Raw genomic sequence first — 22,703 nt, 5'->3', positions numbered from 1 at the left:
CAATAGTATTGCTTGTTAGCTAGCAATAGTTTGGATAACCAGCTCATTAGCAATAGTTTAGTTATCAGATATCACAAGTATTCTGCTGCAAAGTGATATATATGTGTCCTTGTAGTCACACGTAGTTAGCTAGCAATAGTTTCCATTAGATAGCCAGCTAACTGGCTAGCAATAGCTTTTGTTAGATAACAGCTAACTAGCTAGCTATATTTTTTGTTAGCCTTTTAACTAGCTAACAATAGTTTTAGATACCCAGCTACCTAGCAATAGTTTTGCTTGCTAGCTAGCAATAGCTTAAATACATAGCTAACTAGCTAGCTTGTAGGACAGTTAATTTAGTTAGCTATCTAGCTATTATTAGTTTTATTGATCAAGTAATTCGCACAGATAAAACAAATTAGTCCTTATATTAGTTTATGTATGGAAGTAAAAGGATACAGAGAATTTTATGCCAAGTATTAAGTAGCAAAATCTCATCTAAAGCAACAAATTTAATCAGGGCAAAAAGTGATGTGGCATAAAGCGACTCTAGTTCTCATACTTTCCTCTAAAAAATAACGGCAAAATCTAAAAGCAGACATTTAAAAAAATAATCTTTAAATTTGACCATTTAAACATGAGATTTTGTTGGTGGTGGACAAAATGGTGGAGATATCTGTGTTGTGAGCATTGACCCTCCGTGGTTTACATTCACCCGACCCTGAGGCTCCTCTCAGGCATGAATGGACTCAGCAACTTGTGGTCCAAATCCCTGAGCCCCTGAACTCAGTGGTCCATGGAGGAGAACCTGTAGGATTACCAATAAGGAAGATAAACTGAAGCCATGAGGTGGAGGTCATTCATTACGCACACCTGAACCAACATGGAGGCATGAGCACAGATTCATTTCTGCAACCAGAGCAGGTGCCTCAAGCTCTCTGCTCATTAAACCTACATGGGTTATGTCCACAAATAGAAATTCATAAACACATCTACACATTTCAAACAGCTTCCTCTGGCTCACTCACCAGTATGGAGATAACTACCAGGCAGATTGTTTATAAAATTAATTGGAACAAACTTGAGTACACATTCAAAGGGTAAAATTAGCAACATGTCAATATTTTCCTCACCATCTCTCTCTCAAATGTGTTATGGGATGAAATTAGACAGACAGACAGACAGACAGACATTGCTACTGCTAGCTATCTAGCTGGCTATTTAACAAAAACTGTTGCTAGCTAGTTAGCTGGTTATAGATGAGACTGTAGAGTAAGGCCAAATTTACAGCATAAGAAAAACTAGTACAGTTATTAAAATTTTATTCTCAGGTTCAGAGAAATGTTCAGCTGAGTAGGATCATTAAAAAATACAGTTTTTTAATACATTAATACATTAAAAACTGTGAGTTTGTGCATAAGAAACAACTATGATGGTTATGTTACAATGAAATCTCTGAAAACCTTGCTAGCATAACTTTCATTTTAGCATAGCATTCTTTGTGGTTTTGGTTTTTGCGTCGCTTTTGCCACCATAAACAACAAACTACTTACAAGAACATGGAAAAACTGCAGAAAAACAGCAGGGATGTAAACAGAAACTGAATTTGATCTGAGTCAGCCAGCTGAAGGGAGGAAGGACCTTTGATAACGAGTTTTTGTGCACCTAGGATGCGGCGATCTGTCCCTGAAGGAGTCCCATGGTTTTAACGGTTTATATCTTTAAAGTATAACAATAATTCTATTCAGTCCATCATGTTTAAGTAAAAAAAATCATGTTTTTTTTTTTATAGATATCAATAATTAATACGACTGAAGAGCCACATCAGTCACTTTAGTACATTTATCCCAGACCTCCTCCCCTGCCAGTTACCTGTTTATTATTATTATTTTTATTTTCCCATTCTGTATATCTCATTAATTAGAGCCCCTCACATCCTATTATCTCCAAACAGTTTGACATAAAAACAGTCTGGGAAAGAAACACATCATATATTATGTATTCTCATTAAATAGAGCAAACAGTTTTTGTGACAATATTTAATGATTTTTACAACGTGCATCTAAAAAAATCATTAGCAGCTTCGTTTGCCTGCTGCGCCGCGGCTTCAGTGTGCGGCTAATATCAGAGGCGAGTATGCTGAGCCATGTTCCCTATCAGAGTGTTGTCTCTCTTCACACCACCAGCTGAGATGAACATCCACTGTCAGCATCAATTCCCAGTCTAATGAGATCTCTCCATGCATGAGGGTGTGTGTGTGTGTGTGTGTGTGTGTGTGTGTGTGTGTGTGTGTGTGTGTGTGTGTGTGTGTATGTGTGTTGGTGCTCATATGTGCTTAAGTCTTTGTTTATCATTAAATCTTAGCAGACAGCTCAATATGTTTGCACCATTGACATGTTGACATGTTTGTTGACGGGGCTCTGAGGTGATCATGTGTTTTGTGTTTGGGGGATTTGATCAACACATCAAGCCTGAGACTTCCAGTTCGTTCTTCGTCTTCATTTTATCAGTGACTGAGAATTCATTTCAGCTGCTCTTCAGCTAATAAACCCGGATGATTGCAGTTTAATCATTTGCCACCTTGTAGGTTTCTTCTTCTTCTTCTTCTTCTTCCTCTTTATAACCCGAGTTAATAAAAAAAATGCATTTGCTCAAATGATGATTTCATTTATTAAAGGGGGAAAACTCAAAACCAACCAGACTGTATGTGAAAATATAATTAAAATTAGGAATTTTCTTCTCATTTAGCTTTTCAATTCAGTGTATCGACAATATTTAGGCTGTAAAGCTAAACTCAACTTCACCAGCGACACCTGTGGCCTGATTACTGCCACACCTGTACAATAGTAATAGAAAAAAATCCCCAAAACAGACAATTTCTGACTACATGAAGCTACAAAATATAGAAAAAACAACATATCCATGCCCCAAATTAAAGAAACTCACAAGATAAGAAATAAAATTACTGACATGAGTCTGGAAAGGGACATAAAGCCATTTCTAAGGCTTTGGGTTTCAAGAGAACCACAGTGAGAACCATCATACACAACTGGTTCTCACTGGAGTGATTTTTGGCCAATCAAAATCCCTCCAGTATCCCATCAATGAGGAACAGTCAAAGATCTCAAAGCACCAGGGAAATCTTTGAGTCATTGAAGTTTTGTTGAAGATCCCTAAGGGTCAGGATGATCTAGAGCAATAACATCAATGAAGTTTGGCCAAAGATACCAAAACTCTGTGGTCAATTAAATATGGTGACAGATCCCAAAGGACCAGGCTGATCTAGAGAGATGGAGTCAGTGAGGAATGGTCAATGATCCCTGGTGACCAGGAGTCATTAGGGATTTTATTTGGATGTTTTTGGAGCAAATGCATCCAGAAGTTTAAGGACAGTTGCAGAGTGGAGCTGCTGAACCGCTAAGTACTAAATGCTGTCAAACTGTTAAACCACTGAGGTTGCAAGAATATGCTGCTAAATTATACATTATATCACCTTTTTTGTAAAATTTTCCACAAAAGCAGAGTTAGTCCCACCTTTGGCCTGGTTGAGATCATACCTGGAAGCATTTCGGTGCAGAGAAAGTGATTCCCAGGAAGCCTCAGTTCGAGGTGCTTCCTTTAAGGCTGAAGGATTTTAACTCCCAATAAAATGTTTGTATTTTGTCTCCAGTTGTTAATGAGCTCATTCATTAAGCAGACCAATAAAGATGGAAATTACTGCAACTTTTACAGCCTGTGTTTTAAATATCTGAAAGGCAAAGCGACCACCGGTGATTCTGTGAAGTAGAAATCAGGACAATAAAAAGTTTGTTCCAAGCAGCTGGAGGCAACAGCTGTACATGAGGAGCAATAAGAATAAAACACGTTACGGTTCAGTTTATAATATTATATTGGGTTTATTTACCTTGTTTCTCATATTTTTCTCTGACAGAGTTAGTGAAAAGTGAATAATCAAATGTTTTTCCAGTTTGACTTGAATCGTTGCAACTGGAACCTTCCCAGCCTCCAGGACGGGTTTGTTTTACAGAACCCTGTGTTCCTCCAAATGCTTTCTCTTAGTAACACAATCTTCAAATTTACATTCTTTGTTTTATTTCAGAACACAAAACCCAGTTTGGCCTATTACACCCCAGTGATGTGAGTAATGACCTCATGTGAGACGTAGAAAAGCAGGAGAAACAGCCAATAAATGCTCTCTGGGGATTTTAACGTCCAGAACAAATAAGCAACACCAGATCCAATAGTTCACCGGAAACATCCATACTGTGGATAACAGGCCTAATTTCAAGATGAAGACTAAGAGGTACTATTTCATTTTTTTAGACAAAATAGTGTTTTGGCCTTAAAAACATCTTTGCAGTCAGAAAAAGAACAATACTTGATCTAAGTTTGGAATAATTTATTCTCTTTCTAAACAAAGCAAATCGAGCAAAAAGAAAATGTTTCACCAAGAAACTGAAACTGTTGTTGCACCCAGAGCTGCTCTGTACACTTATATTTACTTAAGTAGGTAACTTTTAGAAAATATATACTTCTTTGAATCATTTCAGTGCAACAAACTTAATGCTTTTATACTTATTGGTTATAAAAGTAGAATGGGAAGCTTCCAGTTTTATCGAGACACTTTGTCTGTAGGCTTCAAACTTTTCTCATTGGTAAAGTTTATCTTGAACCTTTTCTTACTCTACTACATTCTTTAATTAAATTTTATTTTCCCGCTCTGCTTTCTACTACTGATAGAAGCTCTTCTCGGCGCCGTGTCATGTTCAGGTGTTACGCTCTCCTGAATGGGAGCACTAAGGCTGTTTTTCCATCCGATAGACTCGGTCCGATTGGGAATCAAAGTTGTAACATTTGCAACATTTTCAGCTGCTGTGGTTCTCACTGAGTCAAACCAACCAAACCCTTTGAAAAAGCTGTTCCCCTTCTCGCCTGTGGGGGCTGCACCATAAACCACTGATGGAAACAACATGAAAACCTCTGAAGAAACTGAAAGCAACTTCCTTCTTCATGAAATGTAGACAAAGATGGAGTAGCATCAAATTTTAGAGGTTGTAGGATTTCTATTTTGTCCTTTTTTAAAAGACAACGATTCATTTTCTCCGTTGGGCTAGCTATAGCATTTGCTTTGGTCGCATTGTAATAAACTTCCTGCTTTTGGATTGGTGTCTGGTCCGCTTGGCGTTCACATATGGATTCAAACTGCACCAGAGTTCACTTCAACCAAAACAAAACTGAAGTTTGTAGGTGGACCAGAGTTCACTTTCTGGTTTGATTACGTGTTCACATCTCCCAAAACCAACTGGACTTTCTGGGCAAATGAACTAGAGTTTGGTTAAAGCACAGACTTAGAGCTACTTGAACGCTAAACTATAGCTTACTAAAGAGAATGTAGAACAAAGTTCTTTGGGCCAGTGAGTCTGTAAATTGTACTGGAAATGTGAGACTACCTAGATAAATAAAAACAGAATCAGAACTGGACCCTGAACCATAAAAATGACCCAAAACAAACCAGTAAACGTATCTGAAATGGTTGTGTTCCCTGGGATGCAGGAGCTTTTAAATCGTTTTATTACAATCATAAATTATAGGAATATAATTTAAAAGAACCAGCAGGGAGTCCATCCAGTAGTAAAGACCATCATACAATAGAGCGATATACACCTCTACTGGATCCCGTCTCCAAGGCAACCAGTGAAAAAGGGTTAATGAAGGGAATAAATAAGCATTTGGACTGAAACCCGGCTTACGCCCGGGTCACATGGAGCCTCTGCGGCTCTAAACGGAGCTGAGTGTTAGGGTTGGGTAAACTCCCGGGGAGATTAGACCCGTCTGAAAGGAGGACGGCCCACATCTTCGTCTTCAATCACCGCCATATAAAACGTAACAAGTGCCCTCTCACAGAGCTAATGAGAGCCGGGCCACGACCCCCGACCCCCGCCGTGGTGAGGTTTGCCACACTCATGTGAAATTAAGAGCCGTTAACGAGGAGGTCACTGCTAATGAGGACCCTGGTTGGGTCATCCAAAGAGGGCCGAGCCGGAGGAATGCGCTTTGGGGCAAACCCGCTCCGAGTCAGGGCAAAGTTCTGTAACACCTCACAATACCCCTCATTTTTACCCCTTTTAACATCAATTATGACCTTTTTTCATTAAAACAAGAACAAAGCTGTCCCTTAGATTGAGATATAAAGTATTCTCTAAATGTTTTATTGATAATTTTATTGCCTTGAACCATGAATGGGCTACTTTGTTTTGTAAAGCAGCTCTTGTCCAACCTATAGGGGGCGATCTTGTAGAGGCCAATACATTTTGGTCTTTATCTCGTCAACTTTGAGTCCCACAAGCAACAATTTATTTCTTGAAGCATAAAACATGATTAGAGTGCAACAGGTGGTTGTTAGAGCAACTCCATCATCTCCAACCAACCTGCCTGTTCTGCTCTGTTCAATGTGACGATGATGTTCAGCCAAACATGTCTTCTGTCACTTTTCATTCATTTAGAAAACATATTAATCCTTTACCACACTAAAAACTGGTGAAAATCTTGGTTAGACTTTCAAAATATAGGATTTAAAGTTCTACTGGTCAGTAAATTATTTTGTGATCCTTAAGATTTTATATTTTAATAATGGAGGTTACCGTAGTTATTTTTGATCAAGCACCACGAATTGTGTCTTGGAGAATTTTTATTTTATTTAATGTATGATAAGAATAGGTATGGCACAGTGAAAAAACAACAACAATAATGCATTGTGTTCAAACTTTAAGTTTTTTCATCTTTTGGAGGTCGGTAGCTGAGTTTTCATTACAAATGCGAACAAACTTTTGTCAATATTCTGTTAAGGTTGAAAAACCACAATTTTACAATTCCAGTGTTTCTATAAAATAAAAATAAAACAATTAAAATCACAAAAGATTAAGTTTGTTGACATGATAAGTCATTGAAAAACATGCAGCACCATCATCCTCCTTCCACTTCCTGTTGTCTTCTTTGTCGTCTCCTCCAGCAGTAACATCCGGTTATTGATCTCGGCTCGTGTGAATGCAGTTTTGCAACACACAAATTTAAATACAGCTGAAAAACTATGTTTGTTTGCATCATAATGCAAACACTTTTTATCAAAAAACTAGATTTTGTTTTCAAAATTGTTTTATTTTCATTAAACAAAATTGTTTTCATAATTTAAAATTTGTGTAATTTACGGTCAATGGAAACTACTATAAAATATTACAGAAACTACGGTGCAAACCAGCGAATCCAGTGATATTCAGTGTTTCCTGTGGATTCCGTTTTGTTTCTTTTAGATTCCGTTTTGTTTCTCTTAGATTCCGTTTTGTTTTTTTGTGGATTCCATTTTGTTTCTTTTAGATTCCGTTTTGTTTTTTGTGGATTCCGTTTTGTTTCCTGTGGATTCCGTTTTGTTTCTTGTGGATTCCGTTTTGTTTTTTGTGGATTCTGTTTTGTTTCTTGTAGATTCCTTTTTGTTTCTTGTGGATTCAGTTTTGTTTTTTGTGGATTCTGTTTTGTTTCTTGTGGATTCCGTTTTGTTTTTTGTGGATTCTGTTTTGTTTCTTGTAGATTCCTTTTTGTTTCTTGTGGATTCAGTTTTGTTTCTTGTGGATTCCTTTTTGTTTCTTTTAGATTCCTTTTCGCTTCTTTAAGATTCCGTTTTGTTTCCTGTGGATCTTGTGGATTCTGTTTTGCTTGTTTTAGATTCCGTTTTGTTTCTTTTAGATTCCGTTTTGTTTTTTGTGGATTCTGTTTTGTTTTTTGTGGATTCCGTTTTGTTTCTTGTAGATTCCGTTTTGTTTCTAAAAATCCGTTTGATCTTCTCTCTGTTGCTGTGATCCAGGCTTTGGTTCCCATGGTAACTGACAGGAAAATAACAAAAGGCAGCTCTAAATTGCCGTTGAATCATACATCCTGTTCACATCCAAGCAATTTTTACACATAACTAACCATAAGGACTTTGACTAAACTTGCTCTGGATGCGTTAGTTATTTTTTCTCATGTTTCATTTTAGTTTAATTAAATGAAACCTTTAAACTCTGCAGTATGACTGGGTCATGCAGGTCTCTGTGTCTGGTTGTTTAGCCTCTGATAGCTGAACAGCTCAGCCTGAACTCTGCATCATCTCAGGGAACGAGGCGAACCGTAATCACCAGAGGAGGATAATAATGTTTTCGATACCGACCGTTCTGCAGAGCAGAGGGAAAGAAAAAAAAGACGAAGCGCTGCTGTTTTTCCTGTTGGTGGAACATTATGTTGCTGCTGGTCATTTCTGCCCAATTTCAAACCCGTTCTGTCCCATTTGGACCGGAGCTCTTCTTCTTTGTTGGAAAATGACAGAGAATCCTCCAGCTAAGATGTGCTCTTCATATTTCAACAGTTTGGACACCCGGAGGGCTCTGAGTCTGAACTGCACAGGAACCGATTGAATTCCAGCTGACACCTTTATTATTTGTCCTTCGCCGTCTTTATCTCTGTGTTTTCCTTCATTTCTTTACTGTCAGCGATAATAAAGGTGAAAATATTTAATTCAGCACAAGCAAAAGTTTGAGCCCTTCTTCCAAAATGACTTATTCATCAGAATATAAATCATTTATAAATCTGAATACAAACGGTATAATTTTTATATTCATTTTAAGAAATGACTTTAAAGCCACTGATTTTTATTCTATGAAATTTAGATTTATTCTTTGTTACAATGATCTTAAAAAAATCTATGATTAGTTATTTAGTTTTTCATAAATTTTTTTTGTCAGAAAATATTGGCACACGAAAGCCGCCATGTTGGGTATGTGATGTATGCTAGGTGCTAAGGAGCTAACTCAATAATTTGTGTCCTTTTAAGAAGATGATGAGGAGAGACGAACGGATGAACAGGAGAGAGCTGGTGTTTGGAAATGCTAACCAGAAATGAGAGCGCTAGCTGCAAAAGCTCAAGTTTCTAACTCAAGTTGTTTAGGGTTAAAACGTTTCTCAAATATATTCTTACAAAGACCTGAAGCTGCTTCACTGTCACTTTAAATGTCCATTCATAATCTTCCAATTTGTTTTGATTTTGTGTCAGCACAAGATCCTGCCCCCATGTGCCTGCTGGAGGGCAAAAAGCTGCTTGTTGATGATGACTAGCGTTGGTTTTAGCTGCTAACACGCTAAATCATAAACGTAAGCCTGATATATAAACAATAAAGGGACGTGGTCCTTTGCTACTAACTGTCAACACTACAACAACTAAATAACAAGGTCAGTAAAAAGTTTTAATTAAGAAATAAAATAGCAAGGCAGAGGGAAGTAGCTCAGTTATGCTAGCTTGACTTTGACAACCGTAGCATGTAGATGTGCTGTGGAATTCTGTGTTCCAATTCAGGAAAGAAATATAAAAACGGCGACCCATACACCAACTCCGACACATGGTCAGTAGAGCAGGTGTTTAAATAATCTAATCAATGTGTTAGTCAGTTGCTATGGCAACGAGTCTGAGTGTAGCGTAGCCGACAGAGAGCGCGAGAAAAAATGGGTTTTGAGTTGTTTAACGGTTCTTCTGCGTTATTTTTCCTTTTGCTGTCGTGAAATGCGATAAATTAGTAATACCAACATCTACATACCTTCATTTACTTATACTTTAAAACATTAGCAGTTAAAGCAAACACATATTTATGTATTTTAACTGTTCCTGTCTTATAGTCTCTTTTAAGTAAGACAGAATAGTCATAAAGGGTTTTGCAGAGTTTAAATACTTATCCAGGGTGTAAAGTAACACAAAAACCAGATGGACTAATCAGGAGAAATGTGAGTCAGCTGAGGGAAGGAGAGAGCAGGGAACTCAGATTTAGACGCCGTTAGCTTGACTCAACCAACAAAATTTGCTTCTGATTTTCCAAACTGGGTTCATGTTGGACTGTTTCCTACTGCTGGAGGGATTTTTAAAGCAAACAATGACGTATTTATTAGTGTAATGAAACAAAGAAAACGAAGCAAAGTCGAGAAGTTGAAGGCAAATGGGAAAAGGGAAGAAGGATGAGGAGGCGGCGAGTGACGGGCAGGAGAATCAAAAAGTTGTGCAGGTCAAGGAGGCCACAGCTGAAGCTACAGATGCTCTTCAGTCAGAGGATCCTGACGGTGACCTCGGCTCTGAAAGGGGAGGTGATTCATCACGCAGACCATAAATCAACAAGTCTGACCTTCCCTGCACTCGGCTCACACCCCCAACTGTTTATCCTGCCACCTCCGCTATCCATTATGCGGCACAATGGACAGCCGATAGCTGGAGACGCACCGGTCAGAGCCGCCAGAAAACGGAGATAAATCGCCTCCAAAGGTTCACAAGCTAACTTATTTAGGAACAAAAATAAAATGTTGTGTTTAACGTTGGATTTGTACGTAAAAATTACAGTTTTTCTACATTTTGAGCTAAGAAAATAAAATCAATGTTTTTTCCATTTTATGAAATAAATATTATATTATATGCTCAGAAATGCTTGGATTATACAATATAAAACTATCATTGTTGATTTTTGAAAGTAAAAAAAAAGAGGGAATAAATCTAGAGACGCAACAATCCGATATTAAAGAAGCACAATATTTCAATACATCACTTAATGGATGCTAATGCTAAAGGGCTAAAGCGCTACACCTAACGTGTGGTTAGCAGAAGGTAATGCTAAAGCTCCATACAATACAGCATTAAGCAGAACCTTATGCTAAAGTGCTATGCTAACATGCAATTTAGTGAAAGCTAACACTATAGCACTACAGTTATACCACATTTAGCAGCACTACACCAATAAGGAATATAGTTGACGCTAATGCTAAAGCCCTGAATTGAACCACGATGCTAACCACCACGTTACTGACACAACACACCAACTTGTATGATTTGCGTTTCTGGATGTGATTGTTATTGTTATTGACTTTTTCTATCTCTGTTGATTTTGACACAGTTAGTTCACAATTTTGAATTTTTCTGGAAAAATCAGTTTATGTAAAGCTAAATGTGCTAAACGTTTTAAAAGTTAACAAAAGCGCTAAACAGTAAAATTAGCTTAGCAACGGTGGACTCTAATGTCTCCTCATAACTTCTAGCTTTTCTTTTTCTCTCCGGTTGAAACTTTTGTCCGTCGTCACTCCATCTCTTTAATAAACATGGATTTCTCTGAAGTGTCGTGTTTTTGTGCCGTTTCACTTTTTAAAACAGCACAAAACATGGAGAGCAGCATCTCCTAAACAGGTTACCATGGTGTGTGCTAGTCCTGCTAATTTCCAGATTAAAACTCTATTTAATAAGGCTCCACATCTTAATTAGGCCAAATTAAGTTCATTTTAATTTGTGTAATTAGATCCTCTTTGTGAAAAACACCTGGTGCAGATCTGAAGAGAAACTCAAGTTTTTTGTTGTTGAAATAACTGGATTTATTAAATAAAATAATAATTTGAAATTATAAAAATATGAATTAATTTAAATGAATTTGCCCATGATTATTTTCTCTAAACTTGTTCACAATACGGCTGGAATTATTTTTTAAACATTTTAAATATTTTTATGTTTATTCCGGTAGCATTATCCCAAGACACGTTTAAAAAAATATTTAAATATGACTTCTCTTACTTAGTAATTTTTAACCCTTTTAATTTTATCTTTTTTTCTATAGGTGAATTGATAAATAAAATCATTTATACAGAAATAATCATTTAAAAACTGCATTTTGAATCCTTCATGTTGCCTTTTTCTTCTCTGAAACACATAACAGTAGAAATCTCTGCGAGGGGAAACACTTTTCCGCGGCTCTCTAATCGAGATCCTCCAAGAAATAAAACATCCGTCTTGTTTTCTTCTCCAATATGACAATTTTCCAAACAGCAATAAAAGAAATAAAATGACCGTCTAGGTTTAAATTCCCAGGTGAAACAAAGACTGTAATAAAGATAAATCAGTGAAAACAGACACACATTCAGCTCTGTGATGTATCACTTAATACTTCTCTGCTGCTCCTTTTCTAACAAATATATTTCATCTTTTTTATTCAACATTGTTCCTTTTATTACATTTTTGTTTTTCATCACATGATCTCTGTTAAAATGATGCTAATGCACTAATAGCAGATCTAATGTTTTGGTTTAGCTCACTTAGCTTCCTCTAAGTTAATTTAATTTGCAAAAAAAATTTCAGTTGAATAAAGTTTGATGTGCGTTGAAGTTTTGGTTAAAACAACCAATTAGAGTCAGGAAGATCTTAGTGCTGTCAATCATGTTTGTGTTACCTGCTACTCACACCCATATCGTTGCTCTCTGCTACGCTGCAGCTTCCACCTGATAGCAGAATGCTAACGCTAGTTAGCATAGCCAGTTTTCCTGTAACAATAATGGTTTTCTCTACCATTAGAACATTTAGCAGAATGTACATGAGAATGATTAACAGCACTAAGCCCCGCCTCCTGGCTCTGATTTTTTAGTTTTGACGGGAACAGTTTCTTCAGACAACAAAACTCGGGGAGAAGAAGAAGATTGATCTTTTCACAGATTATCCGTAATAAAATGTTACATTCTACAGCTTTAAACGCCGTGATCTGGGTTTGTTATCGTTTCCACCGAGCTGTAAACACAGAGGCAGCGTCTGTTTGAGACCTGGAAGTCTTCCAGGTGCGCTGGGGGAGATTAAGCTGTGGACTGGGAGCACCTGCACCTCGGATGAACTCCTCCTCTGATACGGATCGCCTCGGGTTCAATCAGCGGAGCAGCTTGAGGCGAAACGAGATCGATACTTTTCATTTTTAACGCAGAGGAGGAGGAATTGACCAGGAATCGACAGTCTGGGAAAGGGAGGCCTCTTCGGCCGTGTTCTGCTCCATGACGGGAGGCGAATTATTTTAATCAGTGTCATCTTTCATCTGCTCCCCTCCTCTCATCTGTCAGGCACACACAGGGAGACAGAGGAGAAGGTGGCCGTTCAGAACGCCTGAAAATAAAGAAATAACATCTGATTGATTCATGTCTGAACCAGATGCTAGAAATCCTTTGTTTCTTTAAAGCAGGATAACAACAGGATGACATGCTAACATCTGTTTGTGGAAGAGTCTGAAAAACCTAGGGCACCCTGCCAATTATATTTGCTAATGTTGGGCTAACTAAACAACTAGCTATGCTAACACTAAAGCACTAATCATAAATGTTAGTTCCACTATTGCTAATGTCCTAAACCAACACAGAAGCTATTGTTAAATGACTACACCAACATGGTATTTTTGCAAGCTAATTCCAAATGCTATACTTACACAATATTTAGCAGAAGCTAATGCTAAAGCGCCAACTTCTCCAAGTTAAAAAGCACCTTCTTTGTTTTTCTTTTGCTTCATGTGTAAAACATGTATTGTTTGATGTTGAAGGACTTCCTGAAAACTTTTTGACCATAAAAGGTCTGGGATCCGAACCGCCATCAGCTGTGATATGAATCTGTAAATGTTACCGTGCAACCTTGGTTGGCTGAGGGTGATGTAGAGAATGATCTTCCCTCAACATGTGATGCTGCGATATGAGACGAGACACACATTGAGCTTCCTTCACATTCAACCGGAAGATCATTCTTCTTCTGCCTTATGCACACATTTCATATACAACATACTTCAGTAATGGCTGTAATACATTTCACATAAATATCCTAAATATATAGTTTATCTGATTTTTGGCAACAAACCCATAAAGAAGCATCAAATAAAATACAACAAAGAAACCAAAATAATGTTCTTTGAGTGAAAACTCTCTCAAAATGTGCAAAACACAAGTTCAAATGAACTCCGCAGTCCTTCAGCTAGCACCTCAGCTAGCTCCTCAGCTAGCTCCTCAGCTAGCGCTTCAGCTAGATCCTCAGCTAGCTCCTTCAGCTAGCTCCTCAGCTAGCTCCTCAGCTAGCTCACACACATAGAGCTCCGCTAGCATTAGCTCCAATTAGCCTCCAGAACAAGTCCCGTTTTGTACACAATAACAATCACAAACCGAACTACGTGACTCTTTAGTTGAGATTCAATTTTAGAACCTTTCCGACTCTTCAAGATAACTAATATATGTACATAAAACCATATTTCTACTGACTTGTGGTGTGAGAAAGACGAGACAAATACTTTGAGCTTCCTTCACATTCAACAGGAAGGTTTATTCTTCTTGTGTGCTCAATCATCTCTAGGCCACCAACGCTGCAGCGCCCCCGGCGGTTGTGTGTGGAATTGCACGAACTGACTGAAATAACACTAAAGAACTTATTACAAAGAGAAATTAAAGATACAAAAAGAAAATTTATTTTGGGGAGCCTGTTTTCTTTCCTATTGTTTTTATTTACTAATAACTTGTTTTTCACTCCTCTACATAAACATCATCAGAATCAGGAGATGTGATTAATTATCATAAGAAAACAATCTTTGGTATTCATGACTCCATCTACATATCGAAAACACAATGCTGCATCATTTCTGTCATCATTATGAACCCTGATGAGGTTCACAGCAGTTGGGGACGTTTGTCAGCAGAGAGACACCAAAGTGCTTATTGTCATTTTATTCATCCACCAAAACGGCAGAGTGAGGAGAAGAAGAGAAGAAGAGCAGAGAAAGGCCGACTGCCGACACAACCAGGCTTGGACCTACTGACCAAACAATGGAGATCTGGTGGACCTGGGGGTCAAAGGTCATACATATATTCTTCCAATCATTTCTGACTAACCATCCATCCATCCTTCCAACTATCATCCATGGTGATTTCTATGAATTGTGTCACGAGGTTTGTTTACATAAACAAATCTTATAAACCAACATCTTGATATATTTCATGACATTTAAAGTAAAACATAAATTTCTTTGACTGTAAAATCATGGCTGCCTGAAACGTCTCCTCCATATTCTCTTACAGACATTCCTGTTAGTGGTTCATACTGGATAGTTTCCAGTAGAGTTCCTTTCTGTGAAAAGTAGTTTTTTTATATATTATTTTGACACAGTTACAATAACCAGGCTCCTTATTGCTGCTAAACGCTGATTACCTTGAGTTATCACTGCCACCTCCCACTGAACCCCTCAGTAAATCACTCTGACTCCGTCCACAGTGAGACACAGCAGATAGAAGGCAGGAATTTAGTCCCACTAACTCTCCTTCCTTCATCACCTTCCTACTGGTAATGAAAACTCTGTGTTGGTGGCCTTGATGCTTTTAAAAACTTCTAATAAACAACTTTATCTGTCAAAATTAGCTAATTACTTCAGTGTGATTACTCTCTTTGGGTTTGGAGTATGACTGTCTACTGAGCCAGCAGGGATCTGGCAGCTGTGATCACCCTTATGAATCGGTCAACCTTGAATTTCTAAATTGGATGCACATCTTACTAACATCCTGGGGGATTTTAAGGCTGCATCATTCCCACTAGCTCTGCTTAGTTCGCTTAAGTCAAACTCTAGTTTCTTTGCCTAGAAAATCCTGTTCAAAAAGGCAAAGTAACAAATGTTGCCATTTAGATTTGGTTAAATGGCAACATTGTTATATTTTCAGCTGCTGTGGTTCTCTTTTGCACTGCACTGAGTCAAACCAACCAAAAACCTATTCCCCTCCTCACCTGTGGGAGCGCTGTACCAAGAACCACTGAAGGAAATGACACTGGGAGCAATTTCCTTCTTCTCAAAATGTGAATGTAAATGATGTTGGAGCGGTTGGAGGTAAAATATGAGCCATTTCTCCTGCTAGTGCTAGATTTTGGTTGTATTTACCCAGAATGCCCTGTGTTGTAGTCCACTTCCTGCTTTTGGAGTGGTCTCCGGTCCACTTGGTGTTCACATTTGCATTCGAACCGCATCAGAGTTCACTTCAATCGAACCGAGACCCTGGGTGGATTCACACAGCCCTGTTAGGTTCACTTTAATCCAACTCCAGTTTGTTTGTCTAGAAGGTCCGGCTCCTTTGTGGAGGTTTGAATTCGTCATCGAACCTAAAAAGTAAACTTTGGTCCATCTACAGACCTAGTCCAGGGAAAATAAATGGTGTTCCTGGTTTGTCAGCTTGGCAAATGCCAGCCAATAGCCTGTCAAGTAGCTTTATGTTGATATTCTAGCTTCCCAAGCTTAAGATTCATTCACACCAGCCCTGTTTGATCCACTTCAATCTAATTCTGGTTCATTTGTCTTGAATGTCCGGTTCGTTGAGGAAGTGTGAATGTGCAATCAAGCTCTCAAAAATCTAACTCAGGTCCTCTGACAAACCTTCAACTTGGCTCGATTGAAGTGAACTCTGGTGCGGTTTGAATGCATATGTGATCAAAAGCAGGAAGTGGACTGCTTTTGGAGCAGAGGGAATTGTGGGTAAATACAACAAAAACAAACTTGAGAGTCTAGCGCTAGCAAGAAGAAATAATGTTTTTTTACCAAAGAGAAAAGCGAAATCATACCACCGCTAAATCTGACGCTACTCCATTTTTGTTTAAATTTCCTGAGGAAAAAGTTGCCCTCAGTGTCTTCTTCTGAGGTTTTCTTGTTGGTTCTTGGTACAGCGCCCCCACAGGTAAAGGAGGTGAACAGGTTTGTTTGATTTTACTCAGAGTAAAACAGAATCACAGCAGCTGAAAATATAACAAATGTTGCAACTTTGGTTTATCAGTGATAAAAACAACCTGAGTCCCTCTAACACAAACCCTGCAGTGAATTAAAGTTTATCGTCGTATTCAGACATCTTTTAAGTTGCTCCAAAGATCCCAGGAAGTTGTGTTTATTTTTGGCTCTAGGTTTGGGCAGGTTGGCAGCTCCACCAGTGCTACAACAACCCGACGTCGTTCTGTTCTGATTCGTTTTCAGATTCCCATCAGCTTGGATCCCGTTGTTTCACAGTCGGCTGCTTTATGTTTTTAAAGACACCGGAAAGACGCCCTCAGGAGTTTCTGCTGTCTGAGGAGACTTCCTCCTCCCTATAAATCCTTTATGTCTCACTGATTTTTATGTTTATATACTGATTGGATACGGTGGGACTTTAATGGGGGAGTTTTTATTTTATTTTATGGTACGCGCAGCGTGGTGGAACTGAAAGAATGTGGTTGTGTTTATTCTAAATATATCCCTCCACAGTTATTAGTAGATCTAATAAAGATGTGCACAAAAGCCTTGAAATTTGCCAATAAACTACTTTTCCCCGTTACAGTAACAACTGGAGATTCTTTACCTCCTTATTGTATATGATGATATCTTGGCTTCTCATCCAAACTCGCTTGTTTTAAAGGTTTTCTTCACTATAAATATGGCTAAAGTTAAGTAAGAAGTTATTTCCCTGTTGCTAATTTTTACTACATATATATTTTATAGACTCTAGGACCAACTGTTTTCAGTGGAGGCAGCTGTCTTCTGTTTGACCTTTGACCTTAAGACATTTACCGTTTGCTTCCTCTGTTTCTGGTCAGGTTACTGTCAGAGAAAGGGAGCTAGTACCAGAACAGTTTTTTAATAAAGTAGTTTTTTTGTTGTTGTTGCTCTATTTTTATTTTATTTGTACTTATTTTTGACAACTGAGCCAAACTGCAGTGAGTAACAATAAAAACATAAAATTACCTGAAGTAACAATAATTACTGAGTCTATCCATTAACATCATTGATTTAAAATTTGGGGGAAAATTTTTTATATTGGTGCTAAAATCTTTCTAGATTGTTGGGTTATAGGTTTATTAGCCAGGATTAATTAGTGTTTTGCTAGCTGTCAAATTAGCTGTCTAGGGTAGTAACTTTTCAGGTAGCTAGTTAGCTAGCTAAGTTTTCATCAACAACACTGGATATGTTGCTGTATTGCTGTAAGAAGCTGTAATTAGCTAGCTAGTTTACTTTTTAGATATATAGCAAGTGAGAATTGTAGCTATTTTTAGCTATTTTAGCAATCCTCTGCTAGCTTCTAAGCTAGCATTGTCCTTTGCAAGCCAGCTGTCCTGACACTTTTCTGTTTTCTCTTCTACTTATGTACCTATTACTTTCTTATCTATTAACATTTTCAGATTAGTAATAATAATTTTCAGAATATAAGAAGAAATAAATCTGTTATTATGTAATTTCTTTATAAATTATCTCCTTAAAACTTTATATTCATTCATGTTTTAGCTGATTTGATTGTTGTGCGGACAATTTCTTTCAGAAAAACATTCAATGAAATCAAGTTATGATATAAAAATACCAAAGTTGTCATTTCTTAGGAAACTCAGGTTTGTTTGATTCACTTTTGTCTGTCTGACTTTTTTCAAAAGTAATGCTTTATAAAGTGATGAAGAACAAAAATTAGCTTTGCCCCAGTTTGTAATGACAAGAAAACAAACGTAAATGCTCCATATTAAGCACAATTAACAGCACCATTAACTATTATGTCTGTTCGTTTTGCTATGAACAACATACAATAAAGAATCAAGTAGAAACACACGAGGTGTACATTGTTCCATCTTTATGACTCGCTCCATGAATGAATTAGCATCTAAACTGCAGGGATTTTACAGCCTTTTCCCTCCAGTGAGTCCAGGTTCTGCCGCTCTGCTGGGCTGGCATCGATTCCTGTGATCCATCATCACGAGCCGACGCAGAGTCACCTCCGCCTCACGCTTCTCCACAGGCTGTCGCTAATTAGGAGAAGCACAGAGACGTGACGTAGCTCCGGCGTTATAAAATAACTTCCACAGCTCCAGGTTAGGCACCCAACGTGAAGCAGAAACACTTCGGGTTTAATTCACTGCTTCAAAAATAAAGTTCTCAGAAAATCTAAAATTTTCTTTATGTTTATGCTGAAATGTTCATCAGCTAATTTCTCTTAATCTTTGAGGCTTCCAGTTGAGGTATGAGGTTCTCTTCCTGGAATATTTGGTTAATTTCAAACATGTCCTCTGTTTTGGTGTCCAAATAAGTGGAAGTTAAACATATTGTCCAAAGATTGGACCGATTGCAGTTTTCTGTCTGATTGCTGATTACCGATCTTGACCAGCCAATTCCGATTTTGGCTGATACCAATTATTTTTGTCTGAAATGTTGCTAAATATAGTAAAAAAGTTGCAGAGGTGAAAAGTGTAAAATTAAGGAAATCAGCACTGATAAATTGTTGTACCTGTAGATTGGACCACATTACATTGGTCCAAAGAACTTTACAACAGAAGACCGAGTCTTTGGCTGCGTTCACACAGCAGGCAAATGTGACCCAAATTTGACTTTTCAAACTATAAAATCTGATTTGTTCCACTTCCATATGTGGAACTAAATCATATATAAATGTTTTCAAACAGTCATGTCGCATGTTATCCGACTTTTACGTCACTGACGTGAGATGTGTCATAATCCTGCACCAGAAGAAGACAGACTCGGTAAATCCAGACGTAAACAAAGGCTAACAATTAGAATTCTTCAGTTACGAAACACGTCTGAGTATTGAAGCGTCTCAGTCCCACCACTCTTAGCGCCAAATACGCATCCAGACAGATTTCTCTACTGAACCTGCAGTCAATGTTTCACAACAAGCTGTGCTTTCTTTTCATTCATTCCTTCATCAGTCGATCCTGTCGGCTCCCGTTGCTGAATAACTTTGAAATCGATCAACAGCGTCGTCCATTACTGTCTCCATAAACACAGTTCTGCTGTGTGATGCTAACGTTACTCTTCACGCGTGTCGCTTTGGGACGTAAACCGCTCAAACAGAATCTGTCACATTTAATCAGTAGTAAAAAACGTCCAAAAACAAATGGGATTTCAGCAAAAATATCTAAATTTAGCATCAAGACCTGCTGTATCAATGCAACCATTGTTTATGTTTTAGCCACTAGCACAAAGTTCGCTTTAATCCAGTTAGTTTGTCTAATTGGGGAGGTGTGAATGCGTAAATAATCCAAAAACATGAAGTCTGGTCCACCTACAAACTTATGTATTAGTTTGGTTTGAATGCATATGTGAGCACCAACCACTACAAAAGCAGGAAGTGGACTACAGAGTAAGGAATTCTGGGTAAATACAACCAAAATGCGCTAGTCTTGCGCTAGCGGGAGAAATGGCTTTTCATTAAACAAGAGAAATCCTACAAACGCTAAAATCTGACGCTAATCCATTTTTATTTACATTTCATGAAGAAGGAAGTTGATGTTTTCATGTTGTTTCCTTCAGCGGTTTTTGGTGCAGCGCCCCCACAGGCGAGGAGGGGAAATGAAAATGAAAATGTTGCAGTTTTGGGAATTTTACTTTTACATAATTACTTTTCAAAATACCCAAACTATGTTGATCATTGTTGTTTTGTAAAATCAACAAAAAGGATAAACATCCAATATGATCAATACGTTTCATAGAAACTGTATTACCAAAAATTTTACAGATAATTTTTGTTAGTTTTTCAGTTTGTATTAAACATGGAAACTGATTTTCACCCCAACATATTTCACATTCCAGTGTCAGCAGCCCTCAGTCCCAGTGATTCTAAGCAGCGCCGGCTCCGCGGGTCACGGACTTTACTTACCTACACGTCACTGTGAAAACATGGACGCCGCGCAGAACCCCCGTTAAAAACCCCAAGGTGTGCGTTTCTCCACATTTACTCAGGCTCAGGTTTTTCTTTGAGTTTGTGTATTTGTCTTCTCCGAGGTCACGTATACAAAAGAGCTGAACTGGTTGCCACACACAGACCCAGAGAAGGAGATCGAACGGGGAAACGTCGGACCTCCCACGTCTCTCTGAGAGAGCCGACCTGTCATCATGCCTCTTCCTCACACCCCAACTCCTATTTCACCTTCATTTGTGTGTTTTTCATCACTTTTTCAAATCGTTTTATTGCTCCTTCTTCTGAAGGCGAGCGTCCGGATGCCGTTTGGAGGAATACATATAGCTCCTCTGGGAGAAACCTTAACATTTCCTCTTGTGCGAGAACAGGATTCATGCGAGAAAAAAGGAAATCGGCGACTTTGGTTGGTTTCTGATGCATCGTTTATTTCAATAACACCAGCCTACATGTGTGCCTCTTTCTGGAAACCAGCAGAGCAGAGCTTTTAGTCTGTTAAGTGACTGTAACCGCCTCCAGCTGGGCTGCAGAGACCCGAACAGTCGCACAGCCGATGGAGAAGTGGAGGGAAAATGATAAATGCTCCTTCAAATCAGAAACAGGCAGAGAGAAAAAAGACTTTTTCAAAGCAATATCTTCCAGTACATACATACAGACACACTTTGTAGAAAAGTGTGAAGTGAAAATTACGGTTAATATTGATGGAAGGTTGAGTGGAAGGAAAAGAATTGGTAGAACAAATGTGAAAAAGGAAACAAGACAAGACGGTGAAGCGAAGCCTAAAAAAGAATGGATTTATGTCAGTGATCCAAAGTCTGCTTTCTTTATTGCATGTTTTTACAATGAGTTGCATAGTAATGAAAAGTTGAGTGGAAGGAAAAACTGTTGATTGCAGTTCTGTTTGAATAAATTTTAGTATTTTAATTTTTTTTCCTGATTTTTCTTTGAAAATTTAATTGTTAATGAATTTATTTGGAACTGGAAACAAACCAAAACAAAAATGAATCAAAAAGAGTTTATTATTGATGTATTTCATGTTATATTTATGTAATTGTGTTTCTTTTGGCCTTCCATACAGCTCAGGTTTCAGATAACAATGATTCTGAAACCCATTCCATCACCCTCAATTTCATACCTGGCGACCCTCCCGGGGTCCCCGCCCCACATGTTGGGAAGCCCTGATTTGAACACAAACAGCAGCACTGAAACATTGGATCAGGTCGAATTAATCAATTTTTATGTACTTTACTCACCTCTGTGATGTGTAAACTCAAAGTAAATCATACTCTGAGTGTGTGTGTGTGTGTGGGCGTGTGGCGGTGTGTGTGTGTGTGTGTGTGTGTGTGTGTGTGTGTGTGTGTGTGTGTGTGTGACAGGCTGCTGTGTTTTGTTCTGGCAGACTGTAATTGATAACGACTCCATTGTCTTGGGCAACACAGACGTCTGAGAGGCGTAAATGAAGCAGGACAGGCGCGTTGGCCGGGGAGATGAGGTGATTATCGCTCATGGATTAGTCCTGCCTGCCTGGGTGAGGTGGAGCAGCGCCGTCAGACTGCCTGCTGCGCTGCGTGTGTCTGATGGGTCTTACATGCACAAACACATAGATGAACTGGGTGACCCCAGTTTGCTGTGGATTTCCAAACAGGTGTTTGTCACTCAGGTGTTCGGTGCTGCAGCTGCTGCCGTTTCCACCTGACCTGCCGTAGATTTGTCATCGTTTTTAAAGTCATGAGCTTCCACTATATACACAATTTGAAGAGGAAAGAACGTTTTCAAGGTTTTATTTTCAACAAAAAAATCTGAAAAGTGTGGCATGCATTTTGATTTAAAGGGGAAGTATCATCAACTTTAAAAAGAAAAACAACTTTACATCATTTTATAATATTATTCCATCACCAAAAACAAACCTGGAGTGTTACTTTGATTATTTCATGCTGAGAAATCCTTGAATCTCCATGGCAACCATTCAGCAGTGCAAAACACCTGGGTGGACCTAGCCCCGCCTTCCAGGACGAAGCTCCTCCTCTGAGCTGCAGTTTAAAACCTTCATCAGACCAGAATATATTTGTCCTCTTCCATAAAGGAAGGATTTAACACCTGAGCTGTTCATCTCTGCAGCTCCTCCAGAGTCACATGGGCCTCCTGGATACATCTAGGATAAATGATCATCATAATTTCAGAACAGTAAGACAGTTGTAGTTTCT

At 38.4% G+C, this 22,703-nt stretch overlaps 1 protein-coding gene and 1 long non-coding RNA gene across 2 annotated transcripts in view; one reads left to right on the top strand and one right to left on the bottom strand.

Moving 5' to 3' along the window:
• The window catches only part of LOC114149750 (protein NLRC5-like), a 1,536,511-nt gene that overhangs the window by 772,330 nt on the left and 741,478 nt on the right, over positions 1 to 22,703 (top strand). The window lies entirely within an intron of this gene.
• Positions 12,438 to 14,109, bottom strand: LOC114149850 (uncharacterized). The gene is made up of 3 exons (XR_003596615.1): positions 14,071 to 14,109; positions 13,448 to 13,506; positions 12,438 to 12,940 (listed from the first exon to the last, which is right to left on the bottom strand). It is a non-coding gene; the product is annotated as an uncharacterized LOC114149850 (long non-coding RNA).

Source organism: Xiphophorus couchianus, chromosome 8, assembly GCF_001444195.1.
Source record: "Xiphophorus couchianus chromosome 8, X_couchianus-1.0, whole genome shotgun sequence".
NCBI classification, from domain to species: domain Eukaryota; kingdom Metazoa; phylum Chordata; class Actinopteri; order Cyprinodontiformes; family Poeciliidae; genus Xiphophorus; species Xiphophorus couchianus.
The sequence above is the reverse complement of the archived record's forward strand: the minus strand, read 5'-3'. Positions and strand labels throughout refer to the sequence as shown.